Below are 22,912 nucleotides of genomic sequence, written 5' to 3'. Positions count from 1 at the left end.
AGAATCAGGAAGACTGAAATGGGTTTGGGCAGTAAAATTAACAAACAGAATCTCAATGGAAATGAAGGGGGGAGGGAGAGAGAGAGAGAGAGGAAGAGAGAGAGAGGGAGAGGGAGAGGGGAGGGTCTTAAGTGAAAAATTCAATAGTAAAATCTTAGGGCTAAATGGAATTTTAACATGATATGCTATAAGAAATGCTTTTAGAATTTAAATTATACTGACATCACTCTTATCCATTCGTTGACCTATAAGCCAGCAGGAAATAGGTTTCTGGGAAGATTACTGCAGCAATGATATAGGTTTTGCACCCCTTTATAAAATAGGCAGAGTGACAAGGATAGGAAAACCAAAAAGTTACTGAGAAAATGATAACTGAACAAAGACATAAAAATGAAGGGATTAGCCATATGAATGTCAGAGAAAAGAGCAATGCAAGCAAAAAGAGCAAACATTTTTCAGGAGACCTCGCTCTGGAGGGGGCTTGTGTGTTGGAGGGAGACCTTGAGGAAGTGTGGTTGATGCAGGGGAAGTGAGGATCAGATGCAGGAAATGAGGCTAGCTGTAGTAGGAGGCCACTTCCTCCCTGGACTTTACCTTCCACTCTGCAGGAAGCTGGGAGTCACTGGAAAGTTTTAAGCACAGAACTCATGAAGCATGCTTCACAATGACTGCTCCAGCTGCTGTAATCAGATATATTCACATGAGTTTAGAAAAAAATGGAATGATAAACAGTATGCCAGTTATATTTTCAAGGGATAGGAAAAGGGAAATTTTTTCCTATGCCTCTAATGTATTTTACGTATTATGATAGCAGTGCATTATTTTTGTAATGAATGCAATCCAGTATAGGTGTGTGTGTGTGTGTGTGTGTGTATAAACTGTGGATTCTGACTCATGTGTGCTATATAAGCTGTCTTTGAATTGGCTACCTGGAAACTTTGTGTTTTGTGTTCCCCAAGTCACCCTCCTTATTTTTGGACAAAGGCTGTTATTAAACAAATTTTTTTCCTTTATGATCTGAATGCTTTTTCTTACAAATCTCTCCTGGTAGTTCTAATTGTCCAGAGATACAGAGAAAGGGTTCCATTGTTTTTCTAAAAGACATCTCATCACCCTGCTGTAGAAGGGCGCTGAAAAGGACAGAAGCCTAAAGAATGTTTTACAAATTTCACAACTCACCCAAAGGCATGGGGCAGAAGTGAATAGCGGCGGTAAGAAGTAAGCAAAGAAGGAAATGTGGTGGGAAGTTGTTCTTATTTTGGATATAAAAAGAAACTTCACATCTCGTGTTGAGCAACGTTCTAAGATCCCAGGTGAGTGACACAGGAGGGTTATTGAGAAATGTGAGGTCCCAGTCTGCTACAAACGGCTGTGCCCATGAACAATAATTGAGAAATTCAATGTGGAGAGGACTTAATGGCCTCTTATTGGTTTCAAAACGGTCTACTTCTGTGACAAGAAGTATTTTTAGAAATGTTATCTCATATTTTCCATGCTTTTATTACGTCTGTCCCTTCTAATTTTACACCTGACTGCTCTAAGTGGGTTTATGCTCATGAGGGGTAGGGGGTAAACGACGAAATAATAGTTCCAAACACAGAGAACCAAAACTCTTAGACTCAAGTAAGTATAGGAAACCATGTTCTCCCTTAACACTGAATTGCTCGGCTGCCATTAAGTAGACTTATGGGACTTCATCCCCAAAAGGAAAACACTTAGTTGCAAACAATTACAGAAATGCTGGTTTATAAAAAGTAGAGGGTTATGACCTTTATAAATAATAAGGCATTTATTGATCATATTTGCTGAGAAGAACCTAGAAGGCATGGAAAACAGGAAAGAAATCACAAAACTACATTTGTCCCCCATAAAGCCTTGCTTCTTGCATAAAAGAAGCTGTACCTCGCACTAAGCCAACAGAACTCTCCTTTTAATAACATTTGACTGAGGAAGCCTTTGCTTTTATAGCTTATGTTAGCAATGGGACTGGGGGTATACACAACAGCAAATATTTTTCTATGGAAAAACATACAAAGGCTACATTAACATAGGTATAAAAATGCAAACTCACAGTAAAATTGCAAATGCTGGTGAAAGGCAGAAAGCACAATCATACCAAGATCATGGAGAAACATTGTAGGTGGGGAAAGATTGCCCAAAGTGAAAAATAAATGCCTTACCTAAGAATGATGACCTTTAACCCACCCAGAAGTCACTTTCTCGCCTACAGGAGGCTGAAGCCCAGAAGAAACACAAGCAAAACAGCCTAATCATTTTTTGCAAGTAAGTACAATAATAACCAAAACTATTATTTGTAATTTCAGAAGCAGTAATAAGTATTCTACGTGCTTTATGTGGATGAATTACACAGAAATCCCCTCTGATTTGTCAGACATCCCCATATTTGGTACAGAGAGGCTGACAGAATGGGATGTGCCGCTTGTCTCTCCTTCAAGCTCTATAAACAGGGTCCTCCGATTTAGCTGCATTCATTTCTGCAGGTGTATGAAATGACCTATAGGAATGTGAGAAGAAAATAAGAAAGAAATCATTTCAATGTTTTTATTTGTCTTTAAAATTTATATTGATATGTATAATATGCATATACAAAACACAATAAGTTTATATGATGCTTAAATATAAAATTTAGCTATACAGAGGACTTGTGCTAAAAATATCTAGGAGAAGGAAGACACAAGCAAAAAGTTTTCAGAAAAATTCTTGAATTATTAAAGCATATAGCCCCCAAATACAGACCAAAAAAGCCATAAACAAGTTCTAACAAAAAGCATAAATTTATGTTTCTTTGCATGTGTTATTTTTGTCTAAAACTCTAATAAATATTAATTTCCAATTTGATTTTTAGCAAAATGATTTGTCAATTCTGCTGTTGCAGTTACTCAAATACTTGCATATTTAAGTTCTAAGTTACAAAGCTAAAAGGAGATACAGAAAACAAATGCTTTTATTAAAAAATTAGATATAATTAGGGCCAGCTCTGTGGCATAGCAGGTAAAGCCACCACCTGCAATGCTAGCACCTGATATGGATGCTGATTCATGAACCAGCTGCTCCACTTCTGATCTAGCTCTTTCTAATGACCTGGGGAACCACAGCAGAAGATTCCCCAAGTTCTTGGGCCTATGCTACCCACATGGGATATCTGGAGGGAATTCCTGGTTCCTGGCTTTGACCCGACCCAGTCCTGGTCCAGTCCTGGTAGTTGCAGCCATCTGGGGAGTTAACTAGCAATTGGAACATCTCTCTCTCTCTCTCTCCCTCTCTCTCTCTAACTCTGACTTTGAAACAAATGGCTATTTCTTTTAAATATGTTAGAAATAATATAAATGAGAATGTGTTTTAAATAAAACACTCCATTTGCAGTCTATTTAGTATGCATTTTACTTCACCGTAGCACAATCTATGAAGCAATAATCATGATGGTGAAATGTCCCCTTGTGTTTAGTATTTTCTGTTTAAGGAAATAATAATAAGAAGAATGTATATTAGACAAATAAACAAATGTATAAAAAGGTTTTAAATGTTTGAGGAGATAGATATTTATACTGATATGGCATTATACTAGGTTTTCATGTATTGAAACATCACATGATGCCCCATAAATATACAGACTTTGTGTGTCTTAAATTTTTCTTTAATTTTAAAAAAGAAAGAAAAATATAAAGAAAAAATACCCATCCCAGCAGCTAAGTGTATACACTAAAAAGGATGATAAATTATTATTACATTGTGTTAGTTTCCAAGTATTACTGCAATAAATTAACACAATTTTAAAACAATGCAATTTTATTATCTTCCAATGCTGGAGCAGAGAAGCACTAACAGGGTCTTAGGGGCTGAATCAAGTATCTGCAGGGGTGCGTGTCTGCTGGAGGTTCCAGTGGAGAAGCTGTTTCCTTACCTCTTCCCACAACTGGAGGTCACATGCATTCTTTGGGTTTTGGTTCCTTTCTCCATTTCTAAAGCACATCACTCCATCCTCGGCTTCTCTCATCACATATCCTCCTTTTACTTTGAACTAATCCTTACCTTTTATAAGAATTCATGATTAAGTTGGACCACTTGGATTAATCAGGATAATTTCCCCTTTACCATGTAAAGCAATATAATCATAGTTTCCAAGGATTAGGATTTGGTATTTTTGAGGATCATTATTCAGCCTGCTGCATAGTAGCAATTTGGCCCCAAAAGATTCAAGTTTCTTCCAGACACAAAATATACCCACTCCATCCTAAGGTCTACAAGAGTCTCAATACACTACAATGCCAACTCAAATCCAAAATATTATCTGTGTCTGAACAACTCAAAAGTTCTAGATTTCATTATCTGAATCATTTTAACTAGGTAAGGATGAGGATGTGCACATAAGCCACTATGGGGGATATTCTTCTCATCCTGTGGACTTGTGAATCAAGTTACTTCCCACCAAATACAGTGGTGGAGCAGGCGTAAGAGAACACTCACAGTCATTCCTGAATCCGAAGAGATAAAATGGAAGTGAAAAAAAGACAAGATCCCAAACCCCAGGCAACATTGAAAACTGGCTCGTGGAAACTACATTGGTATCCAAGACTGGAAATATTCCTCAGTGGTTTGGCTGTTTGCCTTCTAGGCTCACAGGCTGGCTTCACGTTCATTCTTCCTTTCCCTGGAGGGTAGCATAGATTTTCTACTGCCTGTAGAATTTTGGAAGTCCTAAGGCCTGCCTTTATTTCATTTTCGCTATGTTCCATTCAACCCATGCTGCATTGTTTCTGTCGGCATTACATGGTCAAAAACCTCATGAATTTTCTATTTATGTCGGAGAGATTTGCTTCAGTTGATAAGATATTTTTTCACAAATGTTTCTGGGGTAATCGTATCTTTATTCCTGGATTCTGCTAAGATATTTGATGGCATTTGTCTACTGAATGTCTTCCGAGAGTCCTCTTCAAGTTGAACACTCCCACCTGATTCTTGTGAGGCACTAGCAAAGTGCTGTGCAGCTACACCCGGGGCTTTCTCTACAGAGCACACTTTCCTGACAAGGAATCTCCTAATTATAGTGTATGTTGAAATCTGGATAGGATGAAAATTTCTCAAATCATACAGCCCTGGTTCCATTTTATTTTATTATTTATTTATTTATTTGACTGCACAGCAATTTCCTCATTTTCCTGGTTCAATGTAAGTCGCAAAAACAACTGGCTTCCTCTTGCTACTCTGCTTGTAAATCTCTTCAATTGAATTTTCAAATTCATCACCTACAAGTATTACCTTCCAGTTAACCTTGGGACAAAATGTAGCTACACTTTCTGCCTTTATGCGACAAGGTTTGCCTTTCCTCTGGCGCCCAGCTGCCCGGTCTCCATCCCCTTCTGAGCTATCATCAGCGATGCTTTCAAACTCATCTTTCTGCCAATATTCTGTTTACACTCAGTTATTTTCCACTAAACGCTCACGCCTTTCTGTGCTTTCACCATCACTGCTTTTACTGCTCATATTTTTATGAAGAGTCCGTTTCTAATGATCTAGGAATTATCTCAGATTACACATTATTTTTCCTACCACACCTTGCATTATTCTAGTCCCAGTCCCTTACCCATTTCCAAAGCCAATTCTACATTTTTAAGAAATCACTGCATATAGAATTTCCCACTTCTAGATACCAACCTTGGTATACCATTATTTGATGTCTACTGCTTTCTAGCGTGAAGTTAGACATTTTATAACTACTTCAATTATCTTCACAAATATCCATGGGAAACATTGCTAGATATTTCACGAACATAAAAGTTTATGAGGCAATTAAAAAATGACAGATTTTGGAACCAGGGATATGTAGCTTCAAATTTTGATTGTATCACTCTTTTTTTTAAGATTTATTTTATTTTATTTATTTGATACGCAAAGTCACAGACACAGAGAGGGAGTGACAAAGAGACATCTTCCCTCTGATAGTTCACTTCCCAAATATCCACAATGGCTGGAGCCTGGCCAGTCTGAAACCAGGAGCCAGGAGCTTCGTCCAGGTCTCCCATATGGGTATAGGGGCCCAAGGACTTAGGCTATCTTCCACTGCTTTCCCAGGCAATAGCAGAGAGTGAATCAGAAGAGGAGCAGCCGGGTCACAAACCAGCATCCAGCAGATGGAGGCCTAAGATACTATGCCACAGTGCTGGCCCCAGACTGTGTCACTCTTCCACAGCATAATTTTGGGCAAATCATCTTTTTAAAAAGATTTATTTATTTACTTGAAAGGCAGAACTACAGAGAGGCAGAAGCAGAGAGAGAAAGGTCTTCCATCTTTTGGTTCACTCTCCAGATGGCTGCAATGGCTGGAGCTGCACCCATTCGAAGCCAGGAGCCAGGAGCTTCTTCCAGGTCTCCCACATGGGTATAGGGGCCCAAAGACTTGGGCCACCTTTTACTGCTTTCCCAGACAATAGCAGACAGCCGGATCAGAAGTGGAGCAGCCAGGACTAGAACCAGTGCCAGCAGCCCAGACTTGAACTGGCACCAATAGGGGATGCTGGCACGGTAGGCGATGGCTTTACCTGCTATGCCACAGCTCTGGCCCCACTAACTTTTGAGATGTTCTGAGCTTCAACTGTTTCAAAATAAAATAGTAGAAATAAAACTTACCATTCGAAGAAATTTTCTTTTCTCGTTCTCTTTCTCATAGTGAGGTATATATAAAGTAATATATGCATTATTCTTGCATTAGTGGATGTAGAAGAGAAGTTATTCTTGACATTTTCACATTCTGAGGCCACATATGGAATTAACTCACATGAAGAATCATACCTTCAAAGGAAAGGAGATATATTTGAGAGGTTTGATAAAATCAATATACAAGGAGTTTTCAAAAAGTTCATGTAAATATATATTATGGGAAAACTACACATGGATTCCAAAATGCTTTTTACCAAGATACTTATCTTTTCATTCTATTTTTTTTCACAAACTTTTTGAAGTACTCTCCTATTTGGAGACTTTGAAGGTAATGTAGCTGATGAAGGCTTCTGTAAGATCTATGGTGTTTGATATGCCTACTGCCTTTCATACTTTTTCATTGCTTTTCTTGAGAATAATTAACATATGTCAACCTCATGAATTATTTAGAGGCAAGATTATGGGTTTAGCCAAGTTCTTATTTCATTAAAACTCAGGCATAGGAGAGTTCTATTTTTCTAGGGGAATTAAGAAATAAATAAGTGCCAATATCAGCTTGAATGAGAAACTGCTATTATAATCTTTAGTTAATTCTAATTTGTAATATGTTCCTCTAAAATAGTTTATTTAAGAAAAAGAATCATTTGGTTTAGTCTGCTTTGGGGATTTAAACAATTCAATTAAAATGTGATCCATTAAGCACACACACACAAAATGGAAGGAAGGAAGCCTCTGGGACTATATTTATTACTTTCCACCTCAGTAAAGAAAGAATTGTTTTAAAAACTGAATCTTAATGTAAGCCACGAGGAGTCATCTCAAAACTGTCTCCCTGGAACTTGTCTGAAAATAGAAATTTTATCACTTGCGTTTTAAAAGAGCACCCATGTAGGACGAACCATTGTGGTCTACAAGTTGGAAACTTATTCTCTAATCTGTTGAGTATTTCCTTCAACTAAGTTTTTATTCTGTCAGAAAGTGAGCAGTTAGTTCATATATGTATGCATAAATATATTCCGTGCTTAAAAATCCAAGACATCATCATTTTTGTAGATCAAAAATAAGAATAACTAACGAATATGTTTGCTTTCTTTTCTTTTTCAAAGGGAAGAAGGATGTAAATTGCTAAGATGAACTCTGATATCAAAAAGACTAAATTCCAATTTCAGCTCTGCCACTGCTTCTACATATTAGCTAATCTTGAGTTTCTTACTCATTTGTGAAATGAGTGCAGAAATATATTTAGTTATAGAGAATTAAATGAGAGGACACATATCTGCTAGAAGAAAGCTAGATGTTCAATCAACTTTTTCATACCTGTTTATTTTTAGATTCTTGACATAATACAGGCAAATTGTCTCTGTTTCTATCCAATTGTTCTGCCAATAAATACAAATTATTGAGACATTTCAAACTTCTGAATTTTCCTGGGGCTGAACCTTGCTACTTTCTCTACATATTTCCTTCATAGGGCTTAATAAAATTAGCAATGCCCTGGTTTGTATATTTGTTTTCATGCTTTCTGTCTCTCTGACCAAATTAGAAGCTTCAGAACAGGACTGTTCAAATCTAGCCTGTTTTTCCTTAGAACAACAACATTGAGTACAGAGTCAGTCCTTATTTAATATTTACAAATACTAGAACTTATATACACTAACACTTATTATTATTTATTAATATAATTATTTATACATTTCATTTATATTAGAGAATCCTCTTCAATTATGTCTTAGCCTACATTGGGAAGTAACTAAGCCTATTTATAGTCTTTTTTAGTTTATTTATGTGGTTTTTTAAATTTGCATTTCTCTTTGAATGAATTCAAGAATTAAGCCAATTATTACTTTCATTACTCTGTGGTAATGTGCATCATCTAAACCATGGATATTCAAGGTGACAACTGAAATTCAGATTAAAAATTTTTTCATTGTTATTATTCTATTTATTATTTACTCACCAACAGGACACCTGGAATTGTACCTCTTTGTATTTAAATTAAATGAATTGGTGTGGATGTTGGGTTGCTTCAGGATATTCATTTTCTTTCTCCCTCTGCAGCTTCTGGATTTCAAGCAATTCATAATTCTCCTTAGATTCCTGACCTAGAACTGTCTAAGGAATCCTTTGGTACTACTGCTGCTGAAGTATTGTCATTCAGTGTGAGTGGGAGGTGATGGCCCTGAGTGGGGTGACCACAAAACACACGAGGTGAGAAGCAAGGGCAAGACAGAAATAGTGATAAATGGTTTGCAAGAAAATTCAAGATTGTTTGGTTGTGAAAACCTCATGTCACTCAAGTGTCAATAATCAAACCCAAAGCCCTTTCTTTGGCCACTGAAATCTGTTCCCAAGTTTTATAAGATGACATCCCCAAGTCTGTCAAGCACTCTGATTTTCCTCAACTCTGAATAACTTAGATGAAGGTCCCATTCCTGAGTATTAATCAAAATAACTACCTTTAAAGATCTGACTAAGGTTGAAGCTGTACTGATCATTTCTTCCAAAACTGCTCATTTCAGAAATCAAAAAATCTTAGCAGTCGGTTTTTCCTGACGGCATGAGGCCCATCTTAGCCAACCACTCTTGACCTTAGGGCACCTTTCATTTCTTTCAATAAATGTAGATTTCCCTGGTGATGTCACACAGGTTCCCTTTTGGGGTCTTCTGTTAAACCAGCACTATACTGAAGAAATGTAAGCCATGAGAATAATTCAACAAGTGAAAGAAGAGCTTTTAATATTTTTCAGGATATATTAAAATAATTCCAGCCTCATCACTTTTAAGAGAACATCTCATGATTAGAAAGGTATTTCCTGGTTCTTCCTATGCAAAGGTGGCATGAACCATCATTTCTTTCAAGAATACAATTATTTTCAGTGTGCATAATATTCAGCCCAAGGAAACGTATGTTGACTTTAGTTGTAATCTTCAGCTATAGAATATTTCATATTTGACTTAAGAAAAATTACAACTGCATTTGTGAGGTACATATCACACATTTCTAAGAGTTTATTTTCACTTATTTTTATTTGCCTCTTGTGAGTTGAGTTGCAGCCAATGTATTTATTTCAATAAATGTCCTTGTTCAACTCTTTCTGGCTTCAGAATCAACTTGTAGTTTCTAGCTGTATCTCAAGTAAATATTGGCAAAAGAATCAAAATCCTTAAAATGCCTCAGCATATTAGTACATTCTAAGTTACAGAAAAATAAAAACAGAATCCTTGGTGAGTCATGTTTACCAGCCTAATCCCAGATTTCTTTGACCATAATTAATTCAATGAATCAAACAATCTCTTGCATGCATCACTCATAGTCTGAATGCTGTGCTAATTAAAAGTAATTCTTAATATCCTGCAAGTATAGTTGTAAGCTATGGTAGTTTCCTGTGTAGTGACAAAGAATTGGGGGAAAATGAGCTTATATATTGGGTTGACAGAACAAGTTACGGGAAGTAACTTGAAGTACAGTTGGATGACAAATATAGCTGTTGACCTGGCAAATTGCCATTGTGAGGAGACATTGTAGGAGTTATACCGAAGAAAAAAATATTAAGTTAAGAAGCCATTTTAGCCTAGGATTTCTATTTTGAGGATTTGTCTGCCAGTGTCATCTGTTAACGTCAAACCAAGAAGCTTCTTACACTCCTTTATTTGTAAGAGCCTTCATTTTCTGAACACCCAAGGTCAATCAAGTCACCTTGTTCCCTAAAACTAAGTGAAGTCAGTAGGACATGAAGACAGAGCCAAAGGGAAGCCAGAGCTGTAGTGCTTCAGATAGGTTGATGCATTCATTGTTGCAGCATAGAGGTGGTTGATGTAGATGTTTAGCTATGATCCTTAAGATTCTGGTTAGCCATCTCCCTGGTAGCTGCACTCCATCACAAATCTAACTTCTCAGAGAGCGAAAGATGCTGATTTAGACCCAAGACACAGCCTATTGCTCTTATATTCTCCCCTGCTTATATTTCCCTTTCTCTGCAAGATTTTACTATCAATTCTTCAACCCAAAATGCAAACACCTCAAAAATTTATTGAAAATATCAGATGTATAATGCATGAACCAATTACCCTGGAGTGTAATATGGAAGCTGGCTCATATGAGGGTAGGTAATCCTAACTAATTCTCAAGGCCAATAAATTTACTTCTCAGGGAGCTCTACCATGTAATTTGGCAGTGTGAGAAATTAGCCAACCTTTTTCAAGGAAAGTCATTAAATCTCAGCATTTTATAAATATCGTGCTGAAAGCAGGCAAGTATTCATCATTTTCATTTCATTTTGATCATTTAAAATAAAGACCTCAAAATGCTTCTTGCAAAAAAATACAAATATATTTTCTTACATATTCTCCATTTCTGAAACAGAAAAACAGTACTACTGGTTTAGGTTACAATTCAATAGGAAGACGTGAACTATCTTGACCTACTATATAAAAAATAATCAACAAGCTTACTGGATTTATCCATATAGTATTTTTTCCACACATCCTTCTTCATTAAGGACATTTATTGCAAAATATTTTCTCTGAAAAATAAATGAAATAATGTTTTATTAAAGGGTAACATACTTGTTCTATACTTTACATTTAGAAGCAAATTGGTATGATTTCCTATTGAACAATAAGTAAATGTTCAAAGTAAGTAAGAATTAAATTTATCCTCCCTGATTGGCAACAACTAACTGAGCACCAAAGGGGAAACTTGTTGAAGTGAAATGAACACTGTGAGAAACAGTGACTTGATCAGCTCTTGTCCTGACGGTTGATGTACAATGTAATACTTTATCCATTTTAGTATTTTTTTTTTGTTCTAGTACCATCGGTTGAACTCTGTAATTAACACACAATTATTCTTAGGTGTTTAAATTTTAACTGAAAATGATCCCTGTTAGGAATTTGGAAAACATTATGTTGAGTGAAATAAGCCAATCCCAAAGGGACAAATACCACTTGTTCTCCTTGATAGGTGACAACTAACTGAGCACCAAAAAGGAAACCTGTTTAAGTGAAATGAACACTATGAGAAACGGTGACTTGATCAGCCCTCACCCTGACTGTTGATGAGCAACTTAATATGCTATCCCTATTAGTATTTTTTTTTGTTCTACTTAATACTTTTGGTTGAATACTGTAATCAATACACAATTCTTCTTAAGTGCTGAAACTTAACTGAAAAGTGATCGCTGTTAAATATAAGAGAGGGAAGAGATGTGCAATTCGGGACATGCTCAAGCTGACTTACCTCAAGCAGTAGAGTTAGAAACATACCAGGGGATTCGAATTCAATCCCATCAAGGTGGCATGTACCAATGCCATCTCACTAGTCCCAGTGATCAATTTCTGTTCACAATTGATCATAATGATAGGACTAAGAACCAAAGGGATCACATAAACAAGAATAGTGTCTGCAAATACTAGCTGATAGAATCAAAAAGGGAGAGAATGATCCAACATGGGAAGTGAGATACACAGCAGACCCATAGAATGGCAGATGTCCTAAACAGCACTCTGGCCTCAGAATCAGCCCTTAAGGCATGCGGATCCGGCTGAAATGCCCATGAGAGTATTTCAGGCATGGAAAGCCAAGACACTCTGGGGGGAAAAAAAAAAAAAAAAAAAAAACCTAAATGAAAGATCTCCACGAGTGAGATCGCAGTGGAAAGAATGGGTCATCAAAGAAGGAGGTACCTTTCTCTGAAGGGAGAACTTCCACTTTGACCATGGCCTTGTCTAAAAATGATCAGAGTCAGTGAACCCAGGGGGCTTCCATAGCCTTGGCAGCTCATGACAAGAGCCTAGGTTGATTACTGATGCCATAAACAAGAGTGTCAATTTGTTAAGTCAACAACAGGAGTCACTGTGCACTTACTCCTCATGTAGGATCTCTGTCCTTAGTGTGCTGTACATTGAGATTTAATGCTATAACTAGTACTCAAACAGTATTTTTCACTTTATGTTTCTGTGCGGGAGCAAACTGTTGAAATCTTTACTTAATGTCTGCTAAACTGATCTTCTGTATATAAAGAGAATCGAAAATGAAAAAAAAAGAATTAAATTTATTATAATAGTTTTCATAAAATTGTCATTTTTTCAGGAAAAGGAGAGGCTATGGGTCATAATTCAAGCCAATCAAAATGGCAGCTACAATGCAATGTGTCAAAGGACCACTCAACATCCATTTGACCTTCAGCAGAGACAAAATTTCTCAATTGAGATTTCTTAAAGGTGATATTCCACTTTTGTTTTTCTGGGTGGCAAAACACTGGGGCGGGCGGGGGGGGGGGGTCTTTCCTGGGAAAGTATATGATCACTTGAGGAAAGAACTTGACCACCATTGATGGAAATCAAAGAGATAGATAAAGAAATATTCATAAAGGACATGAGCATGACATCTAAGTTTGTATTTTAATTCCGTTGAATTTCATTATCCCATTTCTGATATTTTAAAGAATAAAATCATCAAGCCAGATCTATACACACATGGGCATAGCATTTCAATTACTTAGCAAGTAAATCGTGAAATTGCAATTCAAATGTAAAGAAGTAAGAAGAAAGACATTTCTTTTTGTATTTCTTGGAACGTCTATTTCTTGGAGCCTCCTGATTTTGGCAGAATGAGCTTGAAGAGGACTGAAAATTGAACCAACTATTCCTGTCCTTAAATGTGGGAGTTATTCCTGTTTGCTTCTTCTACAAAACCAGTCACTCTAACCATATCTTGAAAAGCCCTTTGCACAACATATTTGATTTGACAAATTGCCTGGCAAAGGCAGTAAAGAACCTGGGCTTGATCTCAGAAACCCCTCCAACCTTTTTGTTCACCTCAAAGCACTTCTTTGAAGATATTTACATTTCCCAAAATAGGATATGTAAGTGTTTCACTTGAAGAATGTGTGCATAATAATGAGTACAAAACTAAGGTGGTTAAAAACATTAGGGATCTTCTCGTGCACTTAGATGTCAGGTAAATTATTTTTCATCATCTGAGTTCCCAGAATGTGCACAAATGGTTGCACAATATATGTAGATATATGCAAAAGCCCTGCCAATAGGTACTTGTGGGAGAACCGGAGCCTGTTGTCTCCACATAGTCGTTTTCCCCCCATCTCCTCTTCTCCTTAGCAGTGTTCTGTGCTCTGAGTCCATTGTTTTCTCCCATTGGGCTTTGCTTTCTCATCCTTACTCATGTTTTTGCTCCTGTTTTCATTGCTTGTCGTAGTACTCTTCAAACCAAAGCATTTGCTACGAGTCCCAAAGTTCAAGTACTTGCAGAAACCCTCACTTGAAGGACACACAGTACTGTCTCATCCCTGGGTTCTTAGGACACATCATTCTTCTGTGTATGTTGAATGTGTGTTTATATGTGTATGTACATATGTTTCTTTATTGTATCACTTGTGTTAATTTCTTTCATCTCAAGTATTTTAAGTTTTGTGAACTAAAAGGACTGTTTTGTTTGCTTTAATACTAGTTACCCTGTACTGAGCATCAACATGTAACAATACATGTTGGAACAAACATTGAAAAGTAAATGATGAAAGAGCTGAAATAAAACCTTGTAGCTGACAATTTTTGAGTGTAATTTTGAGTAGATATCTGGTCCAGTCACATGCCCAAGACTCACAAAGGCATAAAAATGCTAGTATTTACAATATCATATCCCCTGCATATATAGCCAGAGACTCACTTCCTTATAGCGAGATATAATATAGTAACTAGTTTTGCCTAAGGGGATGTAAGCAAAAGGGCCACATACAATGCCTGCAATATGACTCATGGGAGACAGCAACATCTTCTGCATCATTTCCAACATAAACACTATGATGGGAGTACAAGCAACTATTTTGCAACAGGAAGAAACCCGGGCACCTAACTGTTAGGAATCCACATTGTCAGACAGGAATACCAACACTTAAGAGGAGTGTGAAAAGTAAATAAACAAAAGTACATTCTGTCTTGTTTAAGCCACTGTCGGTTGGGTTTCTATAATTCACTTCTGAATATTATTCTGATACTTACCCTTAAACATAGGATAGCCATAATTCCAGTTTACCTGGGCTAGTCCTAAATTATAGACATGCCACACTAATTTTTCCTACTACTTCTAGTACTCTTAAAAGCACCTAGCTTGGATGATATGTTATATGGTGATGGTACACAATGCTGTAGATCCCAAGTATTTTTAGCTTCAGAAATATTTATGGAAATGACACTTGTTTCCTAGCAGTTAAATGTAAAACAGCTAAAAATGAATGTATTCTGAGTCAAACAAGGATGAAAGAGTTATTGTTTTGCCTAATAGCTATAGACCAGTGGTTAGGGCTAAATTGGTATGTATAAGTATGCCAGTTGCATGGGAGTTTTTATTTATTCATTTGCTTGGAGTTTGGAGTTTCATTTTTTTTTCCACAAAGGATAGGAATTTCTAAAAAAAATATGGTTTTACTCCTAGAGACAAGCTTAATGGTAAATACTCATATAAGAGAGATAGAAAGGGGTTACCTTGGATAATGTCAACGCCACTTTCAAGATTGTGTTCTATTACTTAGCCATTTTGGTCAATTGACTTACAATCTTTACACATATATAAGGCAAGTATTTTGATTATCCAAGATTTATAAAAGAGGAATTTGAGATTTAAAAAAAATTCAGTGACTTTCCTTGGGTTAGATAGCATCTGACAAAATGGCAAAACTCGCTCAACTCTGAGTCTACTCTATCTTTGCTCACAAATTTCACACACACAGTTCAATCCTCAAATCTATAGATGATGAAAGTGAGACCCCAGGGATTTCTCTAATAACACAAAGTAGGAAAGTTTCTCCATTACAGACAAGCGGGATTCTGACCTTCTGGGAAAGTTTCCTTGCAAAACTGTCCCTAGGAATAAGAAAGAAGACACCTCTTTAATATTTAGCTTTATGTAAATGGTGCCAGACACTTCCAGTCTTGCCCAAGGCAACTGAAATAAGTATTTTTGAGTGAACCCTTCTTTTGAAGATAAATCTTCAAAAGACACTGCTGCCAGTTATTTAACTCTGGCAAGGAAGGGTACAATTATAACACCCTTGCATAGATTGACTTTATTGGATCTCCCTTCTCAGCCAGACCAGGAGACCCACTGAGTTACATACAAATGTTTGGATGGCACAAGATGGTGCTCTGAGTAATCTAAAATCTGTGTAACCCTAGCAGTAGCATCCTGACTGGGGTAGTTCCAACTATGAATCAGACTTTCAGGAGAAATATTATGAATTGAAAGTATTGAGAGAATGCTGGAGGACACAAGATGTGACAGGGCTTCCCTTCTAATGTGGGTGGTACATGGATTGACCTTGTTGGATTTCAAATATACTAAAAAGCTGATCCACTTGGCCACTGGAATTGATCTTGAGTATCCCATGAGTGTGAATGGTCAGCTGTTTTCCCCAGAGTAAATGTTCTTAGAATTATTTATTTGTAAGCCTGTAACATAGGAAGTTCTGGCCTAGAGGGTCTAGAACTGGAAGTAAGGGATGGAATAATTGTCTGAGCTGAACAGCATGTAAGTGTGAAATCTTTGAATACAGTTTCTTTAAAGATGTACATAATGCATTTACCAGGGACATAAAAGGGGAGACAATGCAATCTGAGAATGAGAGAGGATGCCCAGGTCAAAGCTGGGAAAGTGGAATAAGGTCTAGCCTAGGAAGATAGAACACCTGTTCACACTGGGTACGCATCATCCTTTCCCTTAGAACATTCATCCCAGGCAGAGCTGTCTGGATGGACAGAAGCATGGAGAAGTATTTTCTTTGGTGAAAACATTTTCCCATGACCACTAACATTTTGTGCCTGATTCTAACCCTTCCCTTCTCCCCGCAAGAAACAAAGTACTTCATGATGTTTCAATGAGCTTTGCATATCCCAGACAATATATTGTTTCCCTGAAGCAGATCAGTAACATGGAGGATAGCATACAAAACAGGTTCATCAAGAATGTCAACAGGAACTGATGTTTATAACAATCCTCACCATGATAATCCCTTTAAGACAATCAGGTCATGAGGCTTTGCACATGTACAGGTGCTGTGTATTTATTAGAAGAGACACGTAGTATTTTCCACATGATACTCCTATGTCTTTGGTGTCAGAGTAGGGTGATAGTCTTCAGACCAATATTTCTCAAGTTCTTTAGACCACCACAGGCTAGGAAAAGTCAATGAAAGTGTGTTTAAGAAATTGGGACTATGTGGTTTAAGTAACAAGAAGTCTTGAAGTAAACATTCATGACTAAGTGGCAGTGGGACATAATCAAAAACCAGGCTCTTTCATTTTTTTTTCTATTAAACCATCCTCTGGATGTTGGCTTATCTACATTCTATCACAGTTAATAAATGACAGCCCTGCCTCTATTATTGCTTCTTCCTTCCAGAGAGAAGAGAAAGAGAAAGAAGAGGCCCAGGCTCATATCAGTGGAGTCCCTCCTCTTAATACGGAAAACAAAGACATCCTTGTTAAATGCAACCAGATGGGATTCAGCCACATGACCACCATCAATTGATCTTTGACTAAGGGGAATAACATTACCATGACCAGTCGTGGCCAAGGTGACCAGCCGCTACCAAAACTGTTGGCTCCCCTTCATGAATGGTTACTAAAAAGGAGCTTTGTAGACAGGGCTACATTTCCAAGCCTCTCCTGAATCTAAATAAAGACATGTGACTAGATCCTGCCAGTAGGATGTTCACAACAGTTACTCTGTCTCTTCCATGCAGAAGTAGTAAAGGAGTGGGTGTCCCCACCTTCCATTCTCTCTCTCTCTCTCTTTCTCTCTTTCTCTTTCTCTCCAATCCCTTTCCCCTTTCCCTGTGAGCGTGTACATATGGAATTTAGAAAGAAACATCATACATGAGGCTGTAGGGGATAATAAAGAATCAAGGGACATTCATAAATTGGCAGCTATGTGAATGAGAAGTGAATTTTCATTTTGTTAATTCAAGAAACTTTCAATGGTTTAGCTAATAAAGCAGTGACCCCTACCCTAACCAATACACTGGTTTGTGTCAGTCATGATCCATACTCTCAGAGGAAAGCATTATGGCCAACTTTTTTTGAGTACTCACTTTCTCCTTGCTCTTGATCATTAATTGAGCCCCAGTTACCAGGAAAGCATGCAGATATAGATGTTGTAACAGCAGTAGAAGGTTTCTATCATGCTAAATCAGAACAACTTTTTGATTCCTGTTGAGACTATTAAGGCCTGAAATTTTCCAAGGATCACTGAATTAGGCTCTTGTGTCTACAGCTTACAAAGCACTTTGAGTGATACAACATAAATTTGGGAACAACTGTTCTATCAGATGTTGTTGAGCAACAGCCCGGAGATCTTCCATGTATCCTCTTCCTCTGGGGTATCATATGCTGAGAAGTAGAAGAAAGTGTTAGAGGCAGAGGTGTTTGCACTTGTGAGTCTTGATGATGACAAGAGCAGATGGGGAGCCAGTGCTGTGGCGTAGCAGGTAAAGCTGCCACTGCAGTGCCGGCATCCCATATGGGCAGCAAGTCAAGTCCCAGTTGCTCCCCTTCCAATCCAGCTCTCTGCTATGGCCTAGGGAAGCAGCAGAAGATGGCCCAAGTCCTTGGGCCCTGCACTCGCATGGAAAACCTTGAGGAAGCTCCTGGTTCCTGGCTTCTGTTCAGCCCATTTGGGGAGTGAACCAGTAGATGGAAGGCTTTCTCTCTCTCTCTCTCTCTCTCTCTCTCTCTCTCTCTCTTTCCCTCTCTGCCTCTATCTCTCTGTAACTCTGCCTTTCAAATAAATAAATAAAAAAAGATTTAAAAAGAGCAGATGTAGGGATGGTGGCTAATGCTGTCCTGGCCATGTGACAGTGGTAAATGAGAAATATGATGCAGAGAAGGAGCACCCTTAAAATAAGACAGGAAGTAGATTTTCAGGTCACTCCAGCTGATCTTTGCCTAAAGACATTTTGCCGTATACCCAAAGCACCACGCTGAATGCCACAATCCAGTTTTTAAAGAACCCAATGCCTAGTCAGGAGGGCATGAATTAGGAAAGGTGTGGGACACAGACACAGGCATACACAGTTCTAGAGGAGGAGATGTAGAACTAAGAGTGGAACATCACTTTAAAAAATGTTTGTTTTAGTTTGAGAGACAGAGGGAGAGAGATTGGGAGTGCAGAGAACAGAGAGATCCTTATCTGCACTCCTCACATGTCTGCAATGGAAGGGACTGGGATAGGTAGAAGCCAGGAGTCAGGAATTCAATCCAGATCTCCCTGTTGGGGACAAGAACCCAAATACTTGAACCATCAGCCTCTTCCTTCCAGGATGCATGTTAACAGGAAGCTAGAATTTGGAGCAGAGCTACAGCTTGAACCCAAGGGCTCAGCTTAACTGCTAAGCCATACAATTGCCCCTGAAAGGCATTTTGGAATGAGCAACATAGATAAGGATTTCAAACTGTCAAAACGCAGCCAGTGAAGCCTGAACTAGGACACTAAGTCTCAAAGGCTGAATCAGGAATAGAGATCCAATGGAAAGACACACACACACACACACACACTGAAATCGGAAATCACAGGAACTCTATGTGAATGTTTCTAAAAGAACAAAGAAAAGGAAATATGGAAAATTTGGTTAGTGAGCATCTGGCAAATGGCTCTTTAAGCTCCCCCTGCCCCATAAAACACACACACACACTCACACATATTTTAGGTAGAAATGCTCTGAGGGCATAAGCATACAGACTGAAGATTATTAGAATTCATTGTATTCTTGAACTCCATGTTTCCCAAACCAAAGAATAAGAAATAGCTGAATTTGATGAAAGTAGAAGATAAAAAAATGGTTTAGTCCATTTGTTCAACATGCCAGGGCAAAGGGCCATGGGAAGATTCCATCACAGAGCCATAGCTTCCACCTTGCAAGTGTACTTAGGAAGATGGAATCAGTGGCTCAAAAAGTACTTCAAGCACTTTGAAATGTGGTATCTTACGCCCTCTGGTGGCTATGTAGGTTTTATTATTATTTGAAGTAAGGAAATCACAGAATGCCAAATACAGGAGTAACTGGAATCCCAAGTATTCAATAACAGAGCCGCACTGAAGGTGTCCTAACCATTATTTAAACATATTAGCCCTTGAACAAGAGCGAAACACACTCCATCTGTTTTGCAGACTGCTGAGAAATGTGCTTTCTCCCAGTTTTTCTCCAACACTTTTCAGGAACTTCTCCGTGCTCTGTCATCAGAATACTTCAAAGATTGTTAAGATTCTGATTTCACTTGGGAGGATTCTGAAGCCCTGCTGCTTCTTAATAGTTTGGGATTTGAGTAGGAATTTAAAACAGAAACTTCAATGCCCACAATGATTTTGAAAGGGTGACTCTTCAATAATACATTGAATGATGCCTGGCCAAGACTTAACCAACTTGTCTGTTTCCCTCTTCCTTGTGTCTGGGTCACAGAAAAATAGCCTGGTCATTGACATGGCAAATTGTCATCAAATTACGTCAAGTGCAAATAGTTGTGACTGACATCTACAAAGAACAGAAATCTAAAAACAAAGGGGCACTTCAGTGTAGACTAATGTTCTTTAAGCAGCTGGTTTCCAGAGAATTGCAACTTCGATTCAGTTATATATATATATATATATATATATATATGCGTTTAGAAATACATAAACAGCAGGTACATCAAAAAGTTCATGGAAAAATAATTAACTGATACTTGATCTCAGTGTAAAAATTCTGAAGTCCCTGAAGGTTTTTGAACACATATTTTCTATGAGCTTTCTGAAGATCCCTTGCATATGCAATTAGCATATATAAAAAGCTAGAATGTATGTGTGTGTACATCAATATGTTATATGTTTAATAAATATTTACAAATGAACTGAACAATGAAGACTACAGAAAAGTCTGATAATTGATGCCTTCCATTTTCTGGAAAGTCTTTTCCTGGCAAACTACATGGAGATCCTGATTTGGGGGAGGTATTGCTGGATTGGAACACAAAGCAGGTTCAAAGTAAAATAAAAGGTATCTCAAAGCCTCTGAAATAAGAAAGTTCATGCTTTTCAAATCCTGGGAATTGTCTTCACATTAATAGTCACTTTACAGGTGAATGCCACTAAAAATACAGTTATTGGAAACTTTGAAGAGCTTCTATTAGTATTCCTAAAATTTTAAAATTACTTGAAAACCTCGCCATTACTCAATTGGAAATGAATAGCTCTAAAGCTAAATCCTACAGAGGAAGTCTTTTTTTCATGTAAGTGTGATGTGTTGTGAGTAGGCCCCTCAATTTCTTGAACACAATCATCTCTAATAGTATGGATTTGCAACTCACAGGGAAATTTTGATTGCAACCTGTTGAGGTTGGTTATATTTTATTTTAGTTGCATATCTCTTTAACTGACTATTTTACTTTGCTCCAAGTATGAAAGAATCTCTAGGTTTAGAAACACTAAGGGTGATTTTTGAAGTTGTTTCTAACCCTGCCCCATCCCCCAGTGGTTCAGAATGTATTCGCTGGGGCAGTAATACCAGCATTCATCTTGCAAAGAGATAAAGAATGAAGGGAAAGAAGAGGAGGGAAAGCAGGAAGGAGAAAGCTATCTCACAGGTCCATAGGTTTCTGTTAAAAATAAACATTTACAGCATACACATTTGACCTGCACAAGTCCTGACATATAACTAGTTCACACAAAATGATTTTGAATTGAACTATTGCTCCCAGTGCAGAGAATAAATGTGCTCAGGAAATAAAAGAATAAAAGCTTTACTAGGTTCAGGTACAGGAGTTAGCATTTTAAGCACCAAAATCTTATTGAAAAAATTTCAATTCTTGTCTGTACTAGTCTATGCCAAGTATTAAAGAACTGATTCTCATAACTCATTTTATTTCCCTAAGTAATTGTCAGTAATTTCTCCTCTGATTAAATCTATACTTCAAATAGTAGAATATTAGGTGATTTAGTCATAATTTGCTCCTTTCTATGTTAAAGAAGATTATTGAGTTGGTGAGTAATGTTAAAAATGGTTATTTTACTAAGGACCTGGAATATATTTCAGTATAATTTTAATTATATATCCACACTGATTAATATTCAAGATAATTTATTATTTTTAATCAAGCATTCTGGCTTAATTGTACCCAGTAATACTATGATAGCTCATTCAGATTAAATGGAATGTTAGACTAAACTAGTTCTGAGTTTAACATAGGGCCATCCTTCTGTGCTTTTCCCAGGTCATTAGCAGGAGCTACATCAGAAATGGAGCAGGTGGGGCCGGCGCCACGGCTCACTTGGCTAATCCTCCACCTGTGGTGCCGGCACACAGGGTTCTAGTCGTGATTAGGGCGCTGGATTCTGTCTCAGTTGCTCCTTTTCCAGGCCAGCTCTCTGCTGTGGCCCGGGAGTGCAGTGGAGGATGGCCCAAGTGCTTGGGCCCTGCACCCGCATGGAAGACCAGGAGGAAACACCTGGCTCCTGGCTTCCGATAGGCGTAGTACGCCAGCCATAGTGGCCATTTTGGGGGTGAACCAAAGGAAGGAAGACCTTTCTCTCTCTCTCTCTCTCACTGTCTAACTGCCTGTCAAAAAAAAAAAAAAAAAAGAAGTGGAGCAGGTGGGACATGAACCAGCACCCATATGGGATGCTGGCATCACAGGCGGTGGCTTTACTGACTATGTCACAATACCAGCCCCCTACCTTGAAGTTTTTACATGTAATAACAGTTGTCATAAAGCCTTGAGAAAGGGATTGTCATTTTTCAGCCTCATCTCATATACATTTCTTTCAATTATAAACAGCAAAAAAATTAATAGACGTGTATTTAGAAAGGTAATGTATGTTTTAAGGTCAATATGTTATTATTTTAGTTTTGTGTACTTTTATATAACAGCCATATGTATGTGTGTTACTACCACTCCAATCAAGATAGACAATTTCCCCATCTTCCCACTAGCTACTCTTATAACCTTTTGGTCAATTCTCCTCAGAGGTGCTGTTGGTCTGATTGCTATCGCCATCAATGAATTTGACCTATTTTAGAATTTCACATAAATGGATGTATAAAGCAAATTCTCTTTTGCCCAACCCATTCCTTAATTCACATGTTCTTGAGACCTACTCACGTTATCTTGCTGATAAATTCATTGTACATTTACTTCTATTTTATTTTTGGCTGGGTAGCTTTTCACTGTGTATATCTATCATAGTTTGCTTATCTAT

At 37.7% G+C, this 22,912-nt stretch overlaps 1 long non-coding RNA gene across 2 annotated transcripts; it reads left to right on the top strand.

Annotated features, from left to right (window-relative positions):
• The first annotated feature begins 1,114 nt into the window (after positions 1-1,114).
• LOC138846135 (uncharacterized) lies at positions 1,115-20,272 on the top strand. 2 transcript variants are annotated; one of them, XR_016224326.1, is made up of 4 exons: positions 1,115-1,313; positions 8,734-8,883; positions 12,767-12,897; positions 17,087-20,272. It is a non-coding gene; the product is annotated as an uncharacterized LOC138846135 (long non-coding RNA). The 2 variants fall into 2 exon arrangements; XR_016224327.1 differs by lacking the exon at positions 17,087-20,272 and adding an exon at positions 13,892-14,233.
• The last annotated feature ends 2,640 nt before the right edge of the window (positions 20,273-22,912 follow it).

This window comes from Oryctolagus cuniculus, chromosome 17 (assembly GCF_051225735.1).
Source record: "Oryctolagus cuniculus isolate XC-2025 breed Fujian yellow rabbit chromosome 17, ASM5122573v1, whole genome shotgun sequence".
Classification (NCBI taxonomy): domain Eukaryota; kingdom Metazoa; phylum Chordata; class Mammalia; order Lagomorpha; family Leporidae; genus Oryctolagus; species Oryctolagus cuniculus.
Note: the sequence above shows the minus strand (reverse complement) of the source record. Positions and strands in the feature narration are given on the sequence as shown.